Raw genomic sequence first — 24,223 nt, 5'->3', positions numbered from 1 at the left:
TTCAAACTCATTGAGGAAATCAAGGACAACAAAGGAAATTTTCACATCTTGATATGCACTCTAAACGACTCAGTATACACTATAGTGAATACATACGTTCCCACTCAAGGACAAATAAGATTTCTAAACAAACTACTCAAAAAAAAAAATCAGTCAAGTTAAAAAGGGTTCACTGATTCTTTCAGGCTACTTTAACATGGTCCCTAACGGAAAGATGGACTCTTCAGCTCCAAATAGACACAAAGCAGAGTCGCTCAACAACTGGTTGTATAGCAACGAGCTATTCAACACATTTCGTTGTCTAAATACCACCTCCATCGAATACAGTCACTTTTCTGACCCCCACCGTACAGCCTCAAGAATTGACTTGATTTTAATAGATATATTTTCTCTCCCCAAATTCATTTCAGTCCCTTTACTTCCAAAAACAATATCTGACCATGCCCCAGTAATGGCAGTGTTTACAGAAGGCCCAGCCACCAATCGACATTTCCTATGGAAATGCAACTCATCAATACTACATGTCCCACATATAAATTCAGAAATTTTCACAGCATTATTAAATTACTTTAGAGAGAACTAAGCAGATCTTTCAAGTCCCTACACTAGCTGGAATGCCCACAAGGCAGTATTAAGAGGGGTTCTGATACGGATTTCTACAAAACTGAAGAAAGAAAACGGAAAAAATATCAAACTTACAAAATTAAATAAAAATTAAAGAATCCCTCCTAACCAGTAACCCCAATTCCTGCCCCAACACCCAATCAGAACTTTCCAGGCTCAGGCAAGAACTTAGAGCATTAATCTTCTTGTTTTATGACTCTGCAATAAAAACTAACCAATTTAAACAATACCAAAACTTAAACAGTCCCTCCCACTATATGTCAAGCAGACTTAAAAACCTTAGACGCAGACATAGAATAGACGCTATTACGTCTCCCAAAAATATTCTCCTGTCTCATCCACAGGACATAGCAAACTCTTTTGCAAAGTTCTATGAAGACTTGTATAACATTAACCAGGATTCCCCACAATCTCGCCTCAAGCAGTCCGATATCCAAGCCTTTCTGGCTTCAAAAAAACTCCCAAAATTAGAAAAAGATCACATGGACCTCTTATCTGCCCCCTTCACAGTAAAGGAAGGTTTGGACACTATCAACCATTTAAAATCGTTTAAGGCCCCCGGCCCAGATGGGTTTACAAATGACTACTATAAATCTTTTGCCAATATACTAGCCCCTCACTTAACCAAGATCTTTAACACCACTTCCAATTCCGGTCACTTTCCAAAAGAAATGCTTGAAGCCACTCTCGTCCTAATCCCCAAACCAAACTCAGATTTAACATCAATGAAAAACTACAGGCCAATCTCTCTAATTAATACGGATATCAAGATTTACGCCAAAATCCTTGCTGACGATTGAGCTCACTGTTACCAAATTTAATACATAACGATCAGATAGGATTTGTCATCAATAGACAGTCAGTAGACAGCACAAGAAGGCTGATTAATCTAATAAAATTAATCAATTCCAGAAAAACTAAAACTACAATAATCTCGCTCGACGCTGAAAAGGTCTTCGACCGCCTAAATTGGGAATACCTAATCGCCACCCTAAAAAAATTCAGCTTCCACCAAGAATTCATCACAAGTATTACAGCTCTTTATGCCAACCCCTCAGCAAAAGTCTATGTAAGCAACCACCTATCACAACCCTTCCAAATTGCAAACGGTAATGGAATGGAATGGAATGGAAATTTGGTGAAAATTTTGAAAATTTCACAATTTTCCAACTTTGAATTTTTATGCCCTTAAATCACAGAGATATGGCACAAATAAAATGTAATAAATAACATTATACATATGTTTGCTTTACATCAGCACAATTTTGGAACCAAAATTTTTTTTTGTTAGGAAGTTATAAGAGTTAAAAGTTGACCAGCGATTTCTCATTTTTGCAACACCATTTTATTTTTATGGACCACATCACATTTGAAGTCGCTTTGAGGGGTCTATATGATAGAAAATACCCAAAATTGATACCATTCTAAAAACTGCACCCCTTAAGGTGCTCAAAACCACATTCAAAAAGTTTATTAACCCTTCAGGTGCTTCACAGGAATTTTTTGAATGTTTAAAAAAAATGAACATTTAACTTTTTTTCACAAAAAAATTACTTCAGGTCCAATTTTTTTTTATTTTACCAAGGGTAACAGGAGAAATTGGTCTGCAAAAGTTATTGTGCAATTTGTCCTGAGTACGCTGATACCTGATATGTGGAGGGGAACCACTGTTTCGGCGCATGGCAGAGCTCAGAAGGGAAGGAGCGTCGTTTGACTTTTTCAATGCAAAATTGGCTGGAATTCAGATCGGACGCCATTTCTCGTTTGGAGAGCCCCTGATGTGCCTAAACAGTGGAAACCCCCCACAAGTAACCCCATTTTGGAAGCTAAACCCCCCAAGGAACTTATCTAGATATGTGGTGAGAGTTTTGAACCCACAGGGGCTTCAAAGAAGCTTATAACGTACAGCCGTGCAATAAAAAAAATCATATTTTTTCCGCAAAAATGATCTTTTCACCCTCAATTTTTATTTTTCCAAGGGTAACAGGACCCCAAAAGCTATTGTGCAATTTGTCCTGAGTATGCTGATATCCGATATGTGGGGGTAAACCACTATTTGGGTGCATGGTAGAGCTTGGAAGGGAAGCAGCGCCATTTGACTTTTTTGGCTGGAATTGAGATCGGACACCATGTCGCGTTTGGAAAGCCCTTAATGTACCAAAACAGTAGAAACCCCCCACAAATGACACCATTTTGGAAACTGGACCCCCCAAGGATCTTATCTAGATGTGTGGTGAGCACTTTGAACCCCCAAGAGCTTCACAGAAGTTTATAATGCCCTGGCGTGAAAATAAAAAAATCATATTTTTTCCACAAACATGATCTTTTAGTCACCAATTTTTTTATTTTCCCAATGGTAACAGGAGAAATTGGACCCCAAAAGTTGTTGTCCAATTTGTCCTGAGTACGCTGATACCTCATATATGGGAGAAAACTACTTTATGGGCACATGTCAGGGCTCGGAAGGGAAGTAGTGACGTTTTGGAATGCAGACTTTGATGGAATGGTCTGCGGGTGTCATGTTGCCTTTGGAGAGCCCCTGATGTACCTAACCAGTGGAAACCCCCACAAGTGACCCCATTTTGGAAACTAGACGCCCTAAGGAACTTATCTAGATGTGTGGTGAGCACTTTGAACCACCCAGTGCGTCACAGAAGTTTATAACGCCCGGGCATGAAAATTAAAAAATCATATTTTTTCCACAAACATGATCTTTTAGTCCCCAATTTTTTTTATTTTCCCAAGGGTAACAGGAGAAATTGGACCCCAAAAGTTGTTGTGCAATTTGTCTTGAGTATGCTGATACCCCATATGTGGGAGAAAACTACTGTATGGGGACACGTCGGGGCTCGGAAGGGAAGTAGTGACGTTTTGGAATGCAGACTTTAATGGAATGGTCTGTGGGTGTCATGTCGCGTTTGGAGAGCCTCTGATGTGCCTAAACTGTTGAAACTCCCCACAAGTGACCCCATTTTGGAAACTAGACCCCCCACGGAGCATATCTAGATGTGTGGTGAGCACTTTGAACCCCCAAGTGCTTCACAAAAGTTTATAACGCCCGGGCGTGAAAATAAAAAAATCTTATTTTTTTCCATAAAAATCATATTTTTGCCCCCAATTTTTTATTTTCCTAAGGGTAACAGGAGAAATTGGACCCCAAAAGTTGTTTTGCAATTTGTCCTGAGTAGGCTGATACCCCATATGTGGGGGTAAACCACTGTTTGGACACATGGCAGAGCTTGGAAGGGAAGGAGCATCATTTGACTTTTTCAACGCAGAATTGGCTGGAATTGAGATCACACGCCATGCTGCGTTTGGAGAGCCCCTGAAGTGCCCAAACAGTGGAAACCCCCCAATTCTAACTCCAACCCTAACCCCAACACACCCCTAACCCTAGCCTTAGCCCTAACCCTAATGGGAAAATGGAAATAAATACATTTTTTTAATTTTATTTTTCTCTAACTAAGGGGGTGATAACGGGGGGTTTGATTTACTATTTATAGCGGATTTTTATTTTTGGCAGCTGTCATACGCTAAAAGACGCTTTTTATTGTATAAATAGTCTTTGCATCACCAAAAATGCAAAAAAGAGCTTTAATTTTTCCGTATTTTGACCCACCAAGTCATGTGAGGTCTTATTTTTTGCGGGACGAGTTGACGTTTTTATTGGTACCATTTTCTGGCACGTGACATTTTTTGATCGCTTTTTATTCCGAATTTTGGGACACAGAATGAACAAAAACCAGCATTTCAAGAATTTCTTTTGGGGGGGTGCGTTTACACCGTTCCGCGTGCGGTAAAATTGATAAGGCGGTTTTATTGTTCGGGTCAGTATGATTGCAGCGATACCTCATTTATGTCTTTTTTATGTTTTGGCGCTTTTATGCAATGAAAACAATTTTATATGAAAAATAATTATTTTTGCATCGCTTTATTCTGTGAGCTATAACTTTTTTATTTTTTGCTGATGATGCTGTGTGGGGGCTTGTTTTTTGTGGGACAAGATGACGTTTTCAGTGGTACCATGGTAATTTATATCCGTCTTTTTAATCGCGCGTTATTGCACTTTTTGTTCGGCGGTATGATAATAAAGCATTATTTTTTGGTTTGTTTTTTATTTTTATTTTTTAGGGGTTCGCTAAGGGGGTTAACTAATGGGACAATTTTATAGGGCGGGTCGTTACGGACGCAGCGATACCAAATATGTGTACTTTTATTGTTTTTTTTATTTCCTAAAAATGAATTTATTAGGGAATATTTTTTTTTTTATATAGAGATTTTTTATAAATTATTTTTACCCTTTTTTTACTTTATTACATTGTCCCAGGGGGGACATCACTGTCATGTGACAGATCGCTGATCTGTCACATCACAGATCGCTGTGACAGATCAGAGATCTGACACAGGCAGTGCAGAAGGCTTCCTTGTGCCGGCGCTTTGCAGGCATGAGGAAGTCAGCTCCCTGCAGGCCCCGGAAGGTCCCGGCCGCCATTTTGGATCCGGGGACCTGCTCTGGGGGTCTCAGGGAAGCATGGAGGGAGCCCCCTCCCTGCCAATACTTCCCTAAACCGCCGGTATACTGCGATCGTGTTTGATCGCAGTGTGCCAGGAGTTAACGTGTCGGGGGTGGTCCGTGACCGCCCATGACACATAGTGCTGGGTGTCAGCTGTGATAATCAGCTGACACTCGGCCGCAATCAGCACCCCACACGCACACCAGTAGTGTAGCAGAGCAACCTTTGTGGCTCCCTGCTTGGAACACGAAGAGTGCTGGGAGGTGGGTGGAGCTTAGACTGCACAAGAGAGCAGGAGAATATTAGGGAAAGGGTCAGTCTGTGAGAGAAGATCCCCTGAGAGAGATGGAGTGAAAGAAGTGCTGCAGCAGACTCCTGTGACCTGGAGCTGCTGGCACAGGAAAGAGCCATAGAAAGCCTGATTCTTCAGAAGGAAGATAGTTTAGTACGGAACGCTATGAGAAGAGAACTAAGGACTAGGGTCACAGCAGAGCCCTTCCTCAAGTTTGAAGCGCATGGCCAGGGTCCGGTCCCCAAGGTTGTATGGATACTGATGTTCCTGCAGCAGAAACCAGAGGAATAGAAGTCATCACCACTTTATTCCCATCTAAGACTTGGGGGCACAACAGCAATGTGGGTGAGCCGGGACATGATAGCAAGGGTCCCCGAAGCAGGCTACAGCTGTCTGCCGTACAAGTAGAGTTCTAAGTAACATCAAGAAGGAGGAACTTGAGTTTAATATGCAACTACAAGTACTTCAGATTAGGCGCTATTGTGGAGACGTTCAGAGAAGGCACATGTTGGAGGAGTGCTGGAAAGGTGTACTTTACCTTGCCTGGGAGTTGGCTGAGCCCCTGACCTGGAGGACACGGCACCGAAGCGGGCATCTGTGTGCACCACAATGTGAGTAAAGCCTTGGAACTACATGCCCTTGTGTCCTCCACTTATTCTTGCGCCTTACACCCGGCTCTGCTACATCTACTTCTTTACACCATCTCCCCACTTGCCAACCTCATCTACACTGCCCTGGGACTACAGCTCCACCTGTGGGGAGCTTCAACATCATTGCTGCACCACACCATCTGTCCCAGAGAAGCAACCCTGCAGCGCTGGTCAAACTGACAAGAAACCAAAGGTGGCGTCACGAATCATCTCCACAACTTTATTCCCATCACTCTACCCCTTTTACATTGACCGCCTGAGGCCACGGACCGGGTCACTGTCACTGTGACATCTCCCATTGAAGTCAACGGGCCCGGTACCGAGTACCCACGGCCTCTGGGGGCGAGGTACCTACCTGGGACTAAAATTGTCAAACAATATTGCCTCCCTGATTCTGCTTAATATGAACTCTCAATAAAACTATCTCCGACGATATGCTTACCTATAGTGAAAAAAGCCTGTCGCGGTGGGGCAAAATCATAACTTTCAAGGCATATATCCTCTGGGTCGCCCTCCCAGGGCTGTGGGGTACTCGGTATCGGGCCGGTCTCTCAGAGGGGATTGACACAGCAGCGGTGACCCGGTCTGTGGCCCTGGGCGCCCATGTAAAAGGGGTTGAGTTGGAAATAACGTTTATAAGTGATTCGTGACACCACCTGTGGTGTTCGGCAAGGGAGATGTTAAGCTGACGCTGCCGACAGATCCTCTGGGACAGATGGTGAAGTGCAGCAGTGATGTTGTAGCCCTCCACAGGTAGGGCTGTTGGTCCCAGGGCAGTGTGGCGGAGTGTTTAGGAAGAGGGTGCAGTGTTTGGCACAGAGATGTAGCAGTGCTGAGGATGTTGCAGGAAGGAGGCAAGGACACAACAGGGTGCAGTTTCTTTACCTTTACTTGGCAAACGCAGTCCAGGGTCCTGGTTACAGATGGCACAGGAGCAGGCTAGCCTGGAAGCAACTCAGGGATCTCTCTATCAGATGGGTTGTGTAGTCTTCCTAGCGCTGGCTTGAGGTACATGCAGTACAGTGTTACACTGAAGTTCCTCCTTATCTTCTCTTAGAACTACCTCGTATGGCAGGCAGCTGTAGCCCTCTGTCTCTCTTGGCTCACCCGTTGCTGTTGTGCCTCCGAGTCTTAGTTGGGAATAGAGCATTTACAGCTTCCTATTCCTCTGGTTTCTGTTGCAGGACCTTCAGTATCCATACAACCGTGGAGACCAGGCTCCAGATCATGCGCTTTCACTGTGAGGGAGCTCTCTATCCTCAGCTCAACCTCCAGCTTCTCTCCACACATCTACACTCGTTGATCTCCTCACACTAACTCCTGATTTCCCTTCCTGGCCCTCAGAGAGCACTCCTCCCCAATCCTGGTTCAGAGCTCCCTTTGCTTGCCTGGAGTGGGAACTGTGTTGCATGACATAGTTAACTGTTAGAGAGACCCTTCATTGCCTCCAAGCTTGCCATCACCCTCCCTGGAGGAAGGCAATGCCAGTGTGGCGACCATACTCCAGGGGGCGCCACATTCCCCCCTAGTGAAAGTCAGTACTCCTGGACTGATAAAAGAAAAACATGAAAAACATATAAGATAAGATAAGATAATCCTTTAATCGTCCCACCATGGGGAAATTCAGAGCATTACATGTTATGAATGAGTCACCGTAGGAGGCAAAAACAGAAATACTAGCTAAGTCCAGAAAACCAGAGAAGTTGGCAGCTATTGGATTACAGACCCCTGAACCTATCAACAACAACTAGCAGTAGCCGTGGGGGGTTCCTACGGTGCCCTAGACCCCTCGATCACAGCCGGAGAACTACATAGGCCTAAAGACAGAAAGGGAAATCTAAACTGCCCCAGAGCAGACCCCAAAGCAATAGGCAGCCCCCAACATATAATGACGGTGAAGCAAGATGAAAAAACACTCACACAGATAGAAAGATAGGCTGAGCAAAAGAAGGGGCCCAAGCTAACTACAAAGGACAGGAAAGAAAAGCTGCTGTCTGTAATCCGCCCAAACCCTATCAAAACAAGAGCCAACAGCTGATATGGAAAAAAGCCCTGAAGACGCTAGGCTTCAAAAAGACTATATCAGCACTCAGGTATCTTCTGAAGACAGAGCAAAAAGGAATTCAGCACACCCCAGCAGGGGATGGCAGAAATCCAGAAAAACAAGGAAAAACAAAACCAAGAGGCCAGGAGCCATTTGGTGAGCTGCATTTCTTGCTACATGTTCACAGACTTACCAATGGAAAAGCCAAACTTCACATGCCACAAATGCAAGCTTGTGTCCCTGTTGGAGGAAAAGTTGCAAAGTCTCGAAGAGAGGTTAGCTACGTTGAAGATCATTAAGGAAGGCGATCCCTGTATAGGGGTCGTTTCTACCTGGCAGCTCGCCCGGGGCCCCTCTGTGCCACGGCCCAGAGGGTCCACTCCTGGAGATTCCATCTCCAGACCAGCCACGCTAACACAGCCACGCTAACAATACGGATGAATCATTTCCCCGATATATTACTCATTTTTTGGTCAGTATGTCAAAGTGAAAACCTGGAGTGGAACAAACAGTAAATTAAGATCTAATGGAAAGATCTGCACCCTCTAAAACAATAAATGTACATATTGCTGATTTAAAAAAAAATATCCGTAGATCATTTTCTGCATTGATAAAAAAGGCACATCGGCTATGAAAATGACATAAATCCCATACACTTTGCTGGAACTGTATTTCTTACACACAAAAATAAGCAGCAGATAAAAATGCACCAAATACTCAACAATGGAAACTTTAGCCTTAAGCAAAAAAATACCATTTTTAACATCCGCCCTGAATGGAAACAGTGCATTACATACAAATGACATTAGCAAAAAAATACACATGAAACATCATAAATGAATCATTAAAATAATCCTTGATCTTAACATCATGGTGTCATCAACATTGAGAAGTCAGTAATTGGTAGAACTGTGCACATGTCTCCACGACTTCTACTTGTCTTTTATACACTATTAATTTTCTAGCAATTACTGCATTTAACTCTTCCACCAATCAGAATGATAAATCTAACAACTCTATGGAAAACAAGTGTTCAATTGCAGCTATAGCCCGGCCTCCAAGGTCAACTTTTATTCGTTTGTAATCTACTACCTTAATAAGTGAATTACTCACTGTCACGTTTATTTATTGCACCTCGCATTGTATGGTGGAACAGTCATTATTTCTGATTTAGTTATGATGGAGAATAGTGGAGCAGCGGAAAGATTTGTTTTTGTTTGGGGGGGAAGTTATGGTACATTGCAATGTTTCACATAGTCATGTTCACTGGCAATCATTGTTTTCTTGGTGGTTCGGGGTTGTGGGTGGTACATTTGGATGTGAATGTTTGTTGAATGGTAAAATGAATTGGTTACAATTCCTAATATATGTCTATTTTTTTGGCACAAGTCATATATTTCATGGTCCTATCACTAAAAAGCATTATGCGACATGATGTTTCTGGGTATAAGTTCTGGGAAAAAAAACTTGACAACCTCCCTAAGTCTGACAGCAAAAGTGTCAATAACTTCACCATACACAGAGGTCATTACCTCATGCATGCAAGACCAACATGATGGGACCTGTGACTCTCCTGCAAATGCTCGCCTCCAGGACTAAAACCAAAGAAATATGCCGGAGCATAAGTTAGTATACATGCAATGTGTAGGAGCACGTTCACATTGTGGCAATTTCACAGACAAAACCCAAGAAAAAAACAAAAAGAAGAAGTAAAAAAGTACATTGTAATAGTACATGTATAGATGTACAGTATATGTAGATAACATGCTTTTTTGAACAAAATAGTGTTAACTAAGTGCCCAGTGTTATTTACATGTACTATAACTATTTACTTAATTAGTTACTACAGGGTATAAACTCATTTTGTTTTTTTCTTGTGTTTCATCTGCCTCCATAGATGGGTGGATGGATTTTTGGGTGGCTGGGTTTTGGTGGATGGTTGGATGGGTTGGCGAATGGATGGAAGGGTTGGTGGATGGATGGCTGGATGGGTGGGTAAATGGATGGGAGGGCTTTTGTCAAAAAGGCTTCTATCTTGCCATCCTACCCCACAGACCAGACATGTGAACTATATGAGAGATTGTTTGGGCATGGTATACACAACTAGTACTTGCCAGAAATTCCTCCTACTGCTTTAACATTGCTGTAGCCCTCTTGGCAGCCTCCAAGATCAATTTTCTTCTTGTCTTTTCATCATTTTTATGAGGGACACCTAGTTCTAGGTAATGTCACTATCATGCCAATATAAAGCCACTTCATTATGACCGTCTTCACAGTGTTCCACAGTACTGTACATATATCTAATGCCTTTACAATTTCTTTTGTCCCTTTCTCCGGATTGATACCTTTAACAATGAGATCCATTTGCTGTGTTGTAAGCTGGTTAAGGACCTTCACTTTTGCTCTAAAATGCAACTAAGGAAATGTGAGGAAAATCCTACAAGAACAAATAAACGTTATAAGGGGTAAATTATTATTATTATTATTATTATTATTATTATTATACATTTATATAGCTCCATTTATTCCATGATGCTTTATATGAGAAAAGGGGAAATATAGACAGGTATAATAAACATGTGTAAGACAAGGGACACACAAGCACAGAAGGAGAGAGGACCCTGCCCGCGAGGGCTCACAGTCTACAGGGATGGGTGAGGATACACTAGGAGAGGGTAGAGCTGGTTGTGCGGTGGTTCAGTAGACTGAGGATCATTGCAGGCTGTAGGCTTGTCGGAACAGGTGGGTCTTCAAGTTCTTCTTGAAGGTTTACGTTGTTGGTGAGAGTCTGATGTGTTAGGGTAGAGAGTAAATCAGAATCACTGTAAATGATGGCAGCGGGGTACTGACTACAATTTATCACGAGTTTAAAAGTGATTGGCTAATTCTGAACACAACCACATCCCGAATTATAAAAGGGTGTTCACACATAAGCAACCTGTCACGCTGCTCCCACCTGGGGGGCGGGACCCCAGGCCCGTCGTCACCACTTCCACTGCCGCTCCGAGGGTCCCGTCGGGTGCGCACTCGCACCTCTCGCTCCTAGCTCGGTGGTTGCGCTATGTTCCAGTGCGCACGTGCGCTCTGCCCAGCTCTGTCTTCGGTCTTGTCCTCTCTATGATACTGGAGGACTTGACCCGGAAGTTCTTGTACTCATGTGCTATATCAGGCTACCTCTTCCTATGGCAGGTGCCTGATTATTGTTGTGCTTCCTGGCTTGGTCTTGATAGTCCTTGCCTGGCTGTGCGCTGTATTCAGGTCCTCTGCCTTTTACTCTATTCCTGGACTCTGCCTTGTGCTCTGTTCCTATTCTCTGCCTAGCCGTACTTCTCAGCACATGCTCCATGCATACACTCTGCTCTGTGTTCTGTCTAACTCTGTACTCCGGCATGCTCTTCGGGCACGCTCTGTCTCACTCTGCACTGTGGCATTCACCTTTGCACGCACCCTGCGTTGCTCTCACCTGGGCGTGCTTGCCTGTACACGCCATACGTGCTCTCGTGTACTCGCCTTGCACTATCTAGCATCCAGCGCACTCCTGGGTACTATCCCAGTATTGTCCTGTACACTCTGTGCCCCCGTACACTCATCCTGTTTACTCTGCATGTCCCTGTGCCCAAGCTTTGCACACTCTGGCACTGTGCACACCCCCGGTTCCTAGACACACTCACTCATGTCTCCTGTGAGCCAGCCACCTGGTGCCAGCAGCCGTGGTACCATACCCCCTGGGGCTTGCCCCTGACACTCCCTGTATAGGGGGTGGTCCTCACTAGGCCAGATCGCCCTGGGAAGGTTGGTGCCACGACCCAGAGGGTCCACTCCAGGAGTCGTCACACAACCACATTAGTTTAGTTTTGTTACTTTTATTTTCCCTCTCAAAATGATTTCAATTTGTTTCTTACTGTATTTGTACAAGTTATTAGTGACATTAAAATTGGAAAAAGTTCTGAAATAATTCTTCTTAGTGTGATTCTTTACTTGATAAATATCTGGCATATTAACAGATATATGGACTTTTTTTATAACCATTGTAGCTGATATTAATAGGTTTTATCAGAAAGTGACATGGCTTAGTATCAGCAGTCTTGAGAATTCCACCCAAACCTAGGAAAAAAAGGTTTCCATTTTTTTTCTTGAAACAGCACCACACTTAGTGGCTAGGGCAGGTATTGCAATTCAGTCCTATTTACTTGAAAAAGATGTAAGGAAATGGACATATTGCCCTGTTCCCCCTTGAAGACATCAATGCTATTGTTGTAATGTAAAGTGTTATGTTGTGCGTTATTGTTATGATGCTCTGTAATGTGAATTGTAATACTGATGTATTGTAATGTTTTGCACTGTACTGTGAGAAAGCTGTGTTCTGTGCAGCAAGTGTCACAATTCCACCCCTCAATGTTTCTGAGATGCAGTTACTGACAGCTAAGTCATCCAGTCTGGTGTAGGGGCGTGTTGAGTGTCTTTTGACTGACAGATCGGCCGGCCAATCTAATACTGGGAGGTATGAGCTTGACCCAGGTGATTTCCCAATGTACTTAACTGGGCTGTCAGGCCCAGATCTCTGCTAGACATACATTCAGTCCTGTTTGGCTTGTCTCTCAGTGCCTTGTGTTTTGCTTGTGAATCTTTTTGCTGATTGACCTTGGACCTTGTTCAAACCATTCTTTTTGCCTGTTCCTTGATCCATTTTTTTCTGGTATTCTGACTGTTACATGACTACAACTTTGTCTCATCCCTCTGTTTATGACATACTGTCCTGGCTTTTGATCTTGGATTCATTGACTACCCTGACTTTCAGTATGTCAGTGAGGAGTAAATTGGCATCACAGCAACATACAGTGAATAGGGACAGTTAGAGTTGATATTTGGGATTAGCCCATAGTGGGAGGGACTAGTACAAGGCACAGTGAATGTTTCCTTCTAGAAGCTCAGATAGGGCCTGGGGTGCATAGAAAGAGGGACTACTGTCCATCGTGACCAGTGCCATATTTTGATTGGCACATCCAAGCTATTCTGATTAGATGCATACCAGGAGAAGCTACTTCAATATACAATGTACAAAAAAGGTTGCACTCTATCGTGTTAAAGCATGTCAATGTGAAATATATGAAATATGAATAGCAATACGGCTTCTGAATATTAGGAAAAAATTAGATGCTTTGCATTCAATTTGGCTAAATCATGCCTGCCCATCAACCAACGTCAAGGTGGTCCCAAAAATTGATGGTACATTCCCATGACTGCGCTAGTCTCCGCAACAGAAATTGACATGCTGCGGGACTCTTGAAAGAGACGCCGCATGTCAGTTTCCACGGGTAATCCATAGGCGACTATGCATGCCGTTATCTTTTTGTTGACTTTTCTAGTAGGTTGAATTGAATTTGTAAAATAACTAGATGTGTGTTTCCCGAAGGAAGTACAGATAGTGCTTTGAAATGGTGCCCGGGCTGCCCCTTTAAGAGAGACTTGCCTGCTGCCCCTGCAAGACTTTCAACTCAGGATCTGTTTTAACTGTGGGTGCCTCTCAGGGGCCACTTTTGCCTGTGGGGCCCCTCAGGGTCTGATTTGGTGGGTGAGGCCCCTCAGGATCCGATTCGGTGACCTTGGCTCCTCAGTGCTTGAATTGGTGGACGGGATCACTCAGGGTCCGATTTTGTGACTGGGGCCCCTCAGGGTCCGATTTTGTGGACGGGATCGCTCCAGGTCCGATTTTGTGGCTGGGGCCCCTCAGGGTCCGATTTTGTGGCTCGGGCCCCTCAGGGTCTGATTTTGTGGATGGGGCCCCTCAGGTTCCGATCTTGTGGGTGGGGCCCCTTAGGGTCTGATTTTGTGCGTGGAGCCCCTCTCGGTCCAATGTGGTGGGCGGAGCCCCTCTGGGTCCGATATGGTGGGCAGGGCCCCTCAGAGTGAGGATAGGTGGGCAGGGCCCCTCAGAGTCCGATTTGGTGGGCGGGGCCCCCTAGGGTCCAATTTGGTGGGCGGGGCCTCTCAGGGTCCGATTTGGTGGGCGGGGCCCCAGGGTCCCATTTGGTGGGCGGGGCCACTCTGGGTCCGCTTTGGTGGGCGGGGCCATTCTGGGTCCGATTTGGTGGGTGGGGCCCCTTAGGGTCCCATTTGGTGGGTGTGGCCCCTCAGGGTCCGATTTGATGGGCGGGGCCACTCTGGGTTCGATTTGGTGGGCGGGGCCACTCTGGGTCCGATTTGGTGGGTGGGGCCACTCTGGGTCCGATTTGGTGGGCGGGGCCCCCAGGGTCCGATCTTGTGGGTGGGGCCCCTTAGGGTCTGATTTTGTGGGTGGAGCCCCTCTCGGTCCAATTTGGTGGGCAGAGCCCCTCTGGGTCCAATTTGGTGGGTGGGCCGATCAGGGTCCAATTTGGTGGGCGGGATCCATCAGCCTCCGATTTGTAGGCCAGGGTTGATTAGCCTCCGATTTGGAGCCTGGGGTCACTCAGCTTTCGATTTGGCGCGCCGGCCCTTTAAGAATCACTTAGGTGCGTCGGCCGTTTAAGAGCCAGTTTGGCGCACTGGGTTTCTAAATCCACTTTGGCGCACATTCTCTCTCAGGGGCATGCATCATGTGATGAAGCTAGATTTGCATTTGTGCTGTGGGTTTCACTTTAAGAGCTGATATTATCTGCCAGAAACTCTGTCCTGGAGAGGTCATGTATAGTTCGTAGGCATTGGCATAGTAACTGGGTCTGCCTGTGCAAATCAATGAGCTTAACTGCCATTTGAATCTCCTCAGGGCATGTTTTCCCTGTGGCAACATTTTCCCATTGAAATGCATTGAGGAAAATGTTTTTTCAAATGCAAATTGCGCAAAAACTACAAATCCGATCGACACGAAAATTACTTAGCACACCACTCGTGGACGCTGGCTTCGAAACGACACCTCAATGGAGTCTGTGCATGTAGCGGTTCGGGCCGCATTAATTGCGGAAAATCAACTGAATAAGAAGAAGCAGCAGAAGAAGAAAAACTAGATGTGTATTTCCTGAAGGAAGTACAGATAGTGGTTTGAAATGGTCCCCGGGCTGCCCTTTTAAGAGAGACTTGCCTGCTGCCCCTGCAAGACTTTCAACTCAGGATCTGTTTTAACTGTGAGTGCCTCTTCGGGGCCACTTTGGCCTCAGGGTCTGATTTTGTGGGTGGGGCCTCTCAGGGTCCGATTTTGTGGCCGGGGCCCCTCAGGGTCCAATTTTGTGGGTGGGGCCCTTCAGGGCCCGATTTTGTAGCCGGGGCTCATCAGGGTCCGATTTCGTGGTTGGGGCCCCTCAGGGCCCAATTTCGTGGGTGGGGCCACTCTGGGTCCAATTTGGTGGGTGGGGTCACTCTGGATCCAATTTGGTGGGTGGGGCCACTCTGGGTTCGTTTTGTTGGGCGGGGCCACTCTGGGTTTGATTTGGTGGGCAGGGCCCCTCAGGGTCTGATATACTGGCCGGGGCCCCTCAGGGTCTGATTTTGTGTCAGGGGCCCCTCAGGGTCCGATTTTGTGGTTGGGACCCTAAGGGTCCGATTTTGCGGGTTGAGCCCCTCGGTCCGATTTTGTGGGTTGAGCCCCTCAGGGTCTGATTTTGTGTCAGGGGCCCCTCAGGGTCCGATTTTGTGTCAGGGGCCCCTCAGGGTCCGATTTTGTGGTTGGGGCCCCTCAGGGTCCGATTTGGTGGGCGGGGCCCCACAGAGTCCGATTTGGTGGGCGGGGTCCCGCAGGGTCCAGTTTGGTGGGCGGGGCCACTCTGGGTCCGATTTGGTGGGCGGGGCACTCTGGGTAAGATTTGGAGGCCTGGGTGGCTCAGCCTCCGATTTGGAGGCCGGGGTCGATCAGCCTCCGATTTGGAGGACAGATTGGCTCAGTCTCCGATTTGGAGGCTGGGGTGGCTCAGCCTCCGATTTGGAGGCCGGGGTGGCTCAGCCTCCGATTTGGAGGCCGGGGTGGCTCAGCCTCCGATTTGGAGGCTGGGGTGGCTCAGCCTCCGATTTGGAGGCCGGGGTGGCTCAGCCTCCGATTTGGAGACCGGGGTCGATCAGCCTCTGATTTGGAGGCCGGGGTCGACCAGCCTCCGACTTGAAGGCCGGGGTGGCTCGGCCTCCGATTTGGAGGCCGGGGTGGCTCAGCCTCCGATTTGGGGGCCGGGGTGGCTCAGCCTCCGATTTGGGGGCCGGGGTGGCTCAGCCTCCGATTTGGAGGCCAGGGTGGCTCAGCCTCTGATTTGGAGGCCGGGTTCGACCAGCCTCCGATTTGGAGGACGGGGTCGACCAGCCTCCGATTTGGAGGACGGGGTCGATCAGCCTCCGATTTGGAGGACGGTTTGGCTCAGCCTCCGATTTGGAGGCCGGGGTGGCTCAGCCTCCGATTTGGAGGACGGCGTCGATCAGCCTCCAATTTGGAGGACGGTTTGGCTCAGCCTCCGATTTGGAGGCCGGGGTGGCTCAGCCTCCGATTTGGAGGCCGGGGTGGATCAGCCTCCGATTTGGAGGCCAGGGTGGCTCAGCCTCTGATTTGGAGGCCGGGGTGGCTCAGCCTCCGATTTGGAGGCCGGGGTGGCTCAGCCTCCGATTTGGAGGCCGGGGTGGCTCAGCCTTTGATTTGGAGGCCGGGGTGGCTCAGCCTCTGATTTGGAGGCCGGGGTGGCTCAGCCTCCGATTTGGAGACCGGGGTCGATCAGCCTCCGATTTGGAGGCCGGGGTCGACCAGCCTCCGACTTGGAGGCCGGGGTGGCTCAGCCTCCGACTTGGAGGCCGGGGTGGCTCAGCCTCCGATTTGGGGGCCGGGGTGGCTCAGCCTCCGATTTGGAGGCCAGGGTGGCTCAGCCTCTGATTTGGAGGCCGGGTTCGACCAGCCTCCGATTTGGAGCCTGGGGTCACTCAGCTTTCGATTTGGTGCGCCGGCCCTTTAAGAATCCCTTTGGCGCGTTGGCCCTTTAAGAGCCAATTTGGCGCACTGGGCTTCTAAATCCACTTTGGTGCACATTCTCTCTCAGGGGCATGTGTCATGTGATGAAGCTGCACCATGTCTTCCTATGGCAAAATTTTCCCATTGAAATACATTGAGACAATGCATTCCAATGATGGGGAAAAAAAATTTCAAACGCAAATTGCGCAAAAACTACAAATGCGATCGACACGAAAAATACTTAGCACACCACTCGTGGATGCTGGCTTCGAAACGACACCTCAGCGGAGTCTGTGCGTGTAGTGGTTCGGGCAGCATTAATTGCGGAAAATCAACTGAATAATAATAATAATACTAGATGTGTATTTCCTGAAGGAAGTACAGATAGTGGTTTGAAATGGTGCCCGGGCTGCCCCTTTAAGAGAGACTTGCCTGCTGCCCTAGCAAGACTTTCAACTCAGGATCTGTTTTAAGTGTGGGTGCCTCTCAGGGGCCACTTTGGCCTCAGGGTCTGATTTGGTGGGTGGGGCCCCATAGGATCAGATTCGGTGGCCTGGGCTCCTCAGGGTTTGAATTGGTGGCCAGGATCCCTCAGGGTCCAATTTTGTTGGTGTGGCCACTCAGGGTCTGATTTTGTGGGTGTGGCCCCTCAGGGTCCGATTTTGTGGGTGTGGCCCCTCAGGGTCCGATTTTGTGGGTGGGTCCCCTCAGGGTCTGATTTTGTGGGTGGGGCCCCTCAGGGTCCAATTTTGTGGGTGGGGCCCCTCATGGTCTGATTTGCTGGGTGGGGCCCCACAGGGTCCTATTTGGTGGGCGGGGCCCCTCAGGGTCAGATTTGGTGGGCGGGACCCCTTAGGGTCCGATTTCGTGGTTGGGGCCTTTCAGAATCCGATTTGGTGGGCGGGGTCCCTCAGGGTCCGATTTGGTGAGCGGGGCCCCTCAGGGCCCGACTTGGTGAGCGTGGCCCCGCAGGGTCTGATTTGGTGGGCGGGGCCCCTCATGGTCTGATTTTGTGGCCGGGGCCAATCAGGGTCCGATTTTGTGGGTGGGGCCACTGTGGGTTCGATTTTGTGGTTGGGGCCCCTCAGGGTCTGATTTTATGAGTGGGGCCCCTCAGGGTCTGATTTTGTGTCCGGGGCCCATCAGGGTCCCTCTTTGTGGTTGGGGCCTTTCAGAATCCGATTTGGTGAGTGGGGCCCCTCAGGGTCCGATTTGGCGAGCAGGGCCCCTCAGGGTCCGATTTGGTGGGCGGGGCCCCTCAGGGTCAGATTTGGAGGGTGGGGCCCCTCAGGGTCCGATTTTGTGGCCGGGTCCCCTCAGGGTCTGGATTTGTGGGTGAGGCCCCTCAGGGTCCGATTTTGTGGCCGGTGCCTCTCAGGCTCCGATTTTGTGGTTGGGGCCCCTCAGGGTCCGATTTTGCGGCCGGAGCCTCTCAGGGTCCGATTTTGTGGTTGGGGCCCCTCAGGATCTGATTTTGTGGCCGGGGTCCCTCAGGGTCCGATTTTGTGGCCGGGGCCCCTGAGGGTCCAATTTTGTGGGTGGGGCCCCTCAGGGTCCGATTTTGTGGGTGGGGCCCCTCAGGATCCGATTTTGTGGTTGGGGCCCCTCAGGGTTCAATTTTGTAGGTGGGGTCCCTCAGGGTCCGATTTTGTGGCCGGGGCCCGTCAGGGTCCGATTTTGTGGCCGGGGCCCGTCAGGGTCCGATTTTGTGGCCGGGGCCCGTCGGGGTCCCATTTTGTGGTTGGGGCCCCTCAGGGTCCGATTTTGTGGGTAGGGCCCCTCAGGGTCCGATTTTGTGAGTGGGGCCACTCGGGGTCCGATGTTGTGGCCGGATCCCCTCAGGGTCCGATTTTGTGGGTGGGGCCCCTCAGGGTCCAATTTTGTGGCCGGGGCCCCTCAGGGTCCAATTTTGTGGGTGGGGCCCCTCAGGGTACAATTTGGCGGGCGGGGCCACTCTGGGTACAATTTGGTGGGCGGGGCCACTCTGGGTCCGATTTGGTGGGTGGGGCCACTCTGAGTCCGATTTGGTGAGCTGGGCCCCTCAGGGTCTGATTTGGTGGGCGGGATGTATCAGAGTCCGATTTGGTGGGAGGGGCCCCTCAGGGTCCAATTTGGTTGACGGGGACCCTCGGGGTCCGATTTGGTGGGCGGGATCCCTTGGGGTCCGATTTGGTGGGTGGGGCCGCTCGGGGTCCGATTTGGTGGGCGGGGCCCCTCGGGGTCCGATTTGGTGGGTGGGGCCCCTCGGGGTCCGATTTAGTGAGCGGGGACACTCTAGGTGTGATTTGGTGGGCGGGCCACTCTGGGTCCGATTTTGTGGGTGGGGCCCCTCAGGGTCCGATTTTGTGGTTGGGGCCTTTCAGAATCTGATTTAGTGGGCGGGGCCCCTCAGGGTCCGATTTGGTGGGCGGGGCCCCTCGGGGTCCGATTTGGTGAGCGGGGACACTCTAGGTGTGATTTGGTGGGCGGGCCACTCTGGGTCCGATTTGGTGGGCGGGGCCCCTCAGAGTTCAATTTGGTCAGCGGGGACCCTCAGGGTCCGATTTTGTGGGTGGGGCCCCTCAGGGTCCGATTTTGTGGTTGGGGCCTTTCAGAATCTGATTTAGTGGGCGGGGCCCCTCAGGGTCCGATTTGGTGGGCGGGGCCCCTCAGGGTCCGATTTGGTGGGCGGGGCCCCTCAGGGTCCGATTTGGTGGGCGGGGCCACTCTGGGTCTGATTTGGTGGGCGGGGCCACTTTGGGTCCGATTTGGTGGACGGGGCCCTTCAGGGTCCAATTTGGTGGGCGGGGACACTGAGTCTGAATTTGTGGGTTGGGCCCCTCAGGGTCCGATTTTGTGGCCGGGGCCCCTCAGGGTCCGATTTTGTGTCCGGGGCCCCTCAGGGTCCGATTTTGTAGTCGGTGCCTCTCAGGGTCAGATTTTGTGGTTGGGGCCCCTCAGGGTCTGATTTTGAGGGTGGGGCCCCTCAGGGTCTAATTTGGTGGGAGGGGCCCCTCAGGGTCTAATTTGGTGGGAGGGGCCCCTCAGGGTTCGATTTGGTGGGCGGGGCCCCTCAGGGTCCGATTTGGTGGGCGGGGCCCCTCAGGGTCCGATTTGGTGTGCGGGGCCCCTCAGGGTCCGATTTGGTGGGCGGGGCCCCTCAGGGTCCCATTTGGTGGGCGGGGCCCCTCTGGGTCCGATTTGGTGGGCGGGGCCACTCTGGGTCTGATTTTGTGGGTGGGGCCCCTCAGGGTCCGATTTTGTGGTTGGGGCCTTTCAGAATCTGATTTAGTGGGCGGGGCCCCTCAGGGTCCGATTTGGTGGGCGGGGCCCCTCAGGGTCCGATTTGGTGGGCGGGGCCCCTCGGGGTCCGATTTGGTGGGCGGGGCCCCTCAGGGTCCGATTTGGTGGGCGGGGGCCCTCAGGGTCCCATTTGGTGGGCGGGGCCCCTCAGGGTCCCATTTGGTGGGCGGGGCCACTCTGGGTCTGATTTGGTGGGCGGGGCCACTTTGGGTCCGATTTGGTGGACGGGGCCCTTCAGGGTCCAATTTGGTGGGCGGGGACACTGAGTCTGAATTTGTGGGTTGGGCCCCTCAGGGTCTGATTTTGTGGCCGGGGCCCCTCAGGGTCCGATTTTGTGTCCGGGGCCCCTCAGGGTCCGATTTTGTAGCCGGTGCCTCTCAGGGTCCGATTTTGTGGTTGGGGCCCCTCAGGGTCTAATTTGGTGGGAGGGTCCCCTCAGGGTCTGATTTTGTGGGTGGGGCCCCTCAGGGTCCGATTTCGTGACCTGGGCCCTTTAGGGTCTGATTTTGTGGCCGGGGTCTCTCAGGGTCCGATTTTGTGGGTGGGGCCCCTCAGGGTCTTATTTTGCGGCTGGGGCCCCTCAGGGTCTGGTTTTGTGGGTGGGGCCCCTCAGGGTCTGATTTTGTGGGTGGGGCCCATCAGGGTCCGATTTTGTGACCGGGGCACCTCAGGGTCTGATTTTGTGGTTGGGGCCCCTGAGGGTCCTATTTTGTGACTGGGGCCCCTCTAGGTTCGATTTTGTGGCCGGGGTCTCTCAGGGTCCGATTTTGTGGTTGGGGCCCCTCAGGGTCTGATTTTGTGGCCGGGCCCACTCAGGGTCCGATTTTGTGGGTGGGGCCCCTTAAGGTCTGATTTTGTGGGTGGAGCCCCCTGGGTCCATTTTGGTGGGCGGGGCCACTCTGGGTCCGATTTAGTGGGCGGTGCCCCTCATGGTCCGATTTGGTGGGCGGGGCCCCTCATGGTCTGATTTGGTGGGCGGGGCCCCTGGGTCCGATTTGGTGGGCGGGGCCCCTCTGGGTCCGATTTGGTGGGCGGGGCCCTTCAGGGTCCTATTTGGTGGGCGGGGCACCTCTGGGTCCGATTTGGTGGGCGGGGCCCTTCAGGGTCCGATTTGGTGGGCGGGGTCAATCTGGGTCCGATTTGGTGGGCGGGGCTCCTCGGGGTCCGATTTGGTGGGCGGGGTCAATCTGGGTCCGATTTGGTGGGCGGGGATCCTCAGGTTCCGATTTGGTGGGCGGGGCCCCTCAGGGTCCGATTTGATGGGCGGGGCCACTCTGGGTCTGATTTGATGGGCGGGGCCCTTCAGGGTCCGATTTGGTGGGCGGGGTCACTCTGGGTCCGATTTGGTGGGCGGGGCTTCTCAGGGTCTGATTTGGTGGGCGGGGCTCCTCAGGGTCCGATTTGGTGGACGGGGCTCTTCAGGGTCCGATTTGGTGGGCGGGGCCACTCGGAGTCTGATTTGGTGGGCGGGGCCCCCAGGATCCGATTTGGTGGGCTGTGCTACTCTGGGTCTGATTTTTTGAGCGGGGCCACACTGGGTCCGATTTGGAGGCCAGGGTGGCTCAGCCTCCGATTTGGAGGCCGGGGTGGTTCAGCCTCCGATTTGGAGGCCGGGGTGGCTCAGCCTCCGATTTGGAGGCCGGGGTCACTCAGCTTTCGATTTGGCGAGCCGGCCCTTTAAGACTCATTTCGGTGCGCTGGCCCTTTAAGAATCACTGTGGCACGTCGGCCCTTTAAGAGCCAGGGTGGCTCACTGGGCTTCTAAATCCACTTTGTCGCACATTCTATCTCAGGGGCATGTGTCATGTGATGAAGCTAGATTTGCATTTGTGCTGTGGGTTTCACTTTAAGAGCTGATATTATGTGGCAGAAGCTCTGTCCTTGGGATGTCATGTGACGTTCGTAGGCGTTGGCATAGTAACTGGGTCTGCCTGCGCATATCAATGAGCTCAACTGCCATTTCAATCGCCTCAGGGCACGTTTTGCCATTACCCATTGAAAAGCATTGGAGACAGTGCATTCCAATGACGGGAAAAAAAAATTTCAAACGCAAATTGCGCAAAAACTACAAATCCGATCGACACGAAAAATACTTAGCACACCTCTCGTGGACGCTGGCTTCGAAACAACACCTCAACGGCGTCTGTGCATGTAGCGGTTCGTGCTGTATTAATTGCGGAAATCAACTTAATAATAATAATAAGAAGAAGAAAAAGTTAGCAGCGTTCGGATTACAATATAGTGGTTTCTTCAAAGGACTATAATAAATGGTTATTTACCTCTTTCATCAGCTCCTACAGTTTATTGTACTGTTATTGTTGCAAAATAGGGATGCAGGGTCACTGAACAATGTTTGCTGATATGTCGATTAGACCTTATACCAGGTCAGTCAGTTTGCTGGAAGTATAAACTATAAATGCAAACAGATTTGATATTCTACATGATGCCAGCTTAAGAGACCATGTGTCATGATCTGACAGTTTTAAATTGCACTGGGTGAACTTTTTTTACTTTGGAAAGTTCCAAGGTGTCTTGACTGTCCCCGGTGGTGGTTTTGATATTGCACTTTAGGTTTTTGTGCACTTAATTATGGATCAGGTGTGACACCCTATAAAGGTGTGCTAGGGGTGTGTAATCACTGCCTGTGATATTGTGAGTTTGTGTCACTCTGAGTTGGAGAGCCTGGAGGAAGGATGGAGCTGGTGAGGAGTCCTGCGCAGCTTAGCCAGGGGGGATGTGTTTCAGCTACGGTGTCTGGACGAAGGGCTGGCATGGCGTGGTGGAGTCGCAGTGATGGTGTCAGCGGGAAGTGTCTGCATGGGCTGGTGGAGTGGCGACTATGGGGAGTGGCACTCACCATGTGGGACTTGGCTGCTGAACTGGACTCAAGCATGCTCGACTTCGGGTCAGAAGCTGAACTCATCCCTGGGACTCTGGTTCTAAGCAGCTGCAACTGGTGGTGGACTCTGCTCCAAGGCTGCATTAAGGTGAAGGATCCTGTTATGGTGATGGATCCGGGTGGAGGAGAAGATGCACGCAGGTGGTGGGCTCTGTTGCTGGGAGCGCACGCAGCAGAGCAAAGCTAAGTGGTGTTTCCCCTGTATTGTCTCTTTCCTCATGTGTGTTATTAGTGCAGTGGTGGGATTAGTCTCCGCACCGACCCATTCCCTAGTGAGGGTTTAGGGTCAGGGTGAGCAAGGGCGTTAAGGTACGCATGCGGCGACAGGTGCGGAGCCTGTTTAGGGAATGTAAGGAGTGCAGGGACACTGGCTCAGGGGAGCTTAGGAGGTCTCCATGTCCCCATTCCCTATCGCAGGGCCCACCATTGTTAAAGTTTCCCAGGTTCCCCCTTTATTATTTGATTATTGTATGTATAACGTGTAATACCTAAATTCGCCAGGTGGAGGCAGCGTATCCACCTGCACGTTTTATTATTTAAATGCGCCCCACTGGAGGCGGTGTATCCAGGGTCACGTGTGTTATGGGTCCGCCTTGCGGTAACATCTGCGCCCAGACACACGTGATCATGACACCATGGTCCCAGCTGAAAAAAGACAGATATGCTCCATTTACCATCACTGAACCCATGGATACATTTTGGGAAGCCAGGATTTGGACCCACCGGTCAACTAAGCCCCATAGATATGTTCAGAGAAGCCAGGTTTTGACCCTCCGTCACCTAGCCTTGTACCTCAATGGACTGTCAGCTTCCTTAGCTTGCCGTTACTTCCTCTCTGTGTGTGCCGGCAGAAGGGTGAGACCGTAATTTTGCACCATCTTGAGTATTTTGCTTGGACAGTCCTATGTGTTATTTGCCTGTTTTGTGGTTCAATAAAGTATTGCCACAATGTTTTACCCTCACCCTGTGTTGTCTGAGTAGTATTATGCCCATGGTAAAAGGAGAGAGGGTATTTGGTGGGATGA

Source organism: Dendrobates tinctorius, unplaced genomic scaffold (assembly GCF_039654945.1).
Source record: "Dendrobates tinctorius isolate UK_male_01 unplaced genomic scaffold, ASM3965494v1 ptg000069l, whole genome shotgun sequence".
Lineage (NCBI taxonomy): Eukaryota > Metazoa > Chordata > Amphibia > Anura > Dendrobatidae > Dendrobates > Dendrobates tinctorius.
The sequence above is the reverse complement of the archived record's forward strand: the minus strand, read 5'-3'. Positions refer to the sequence as shown.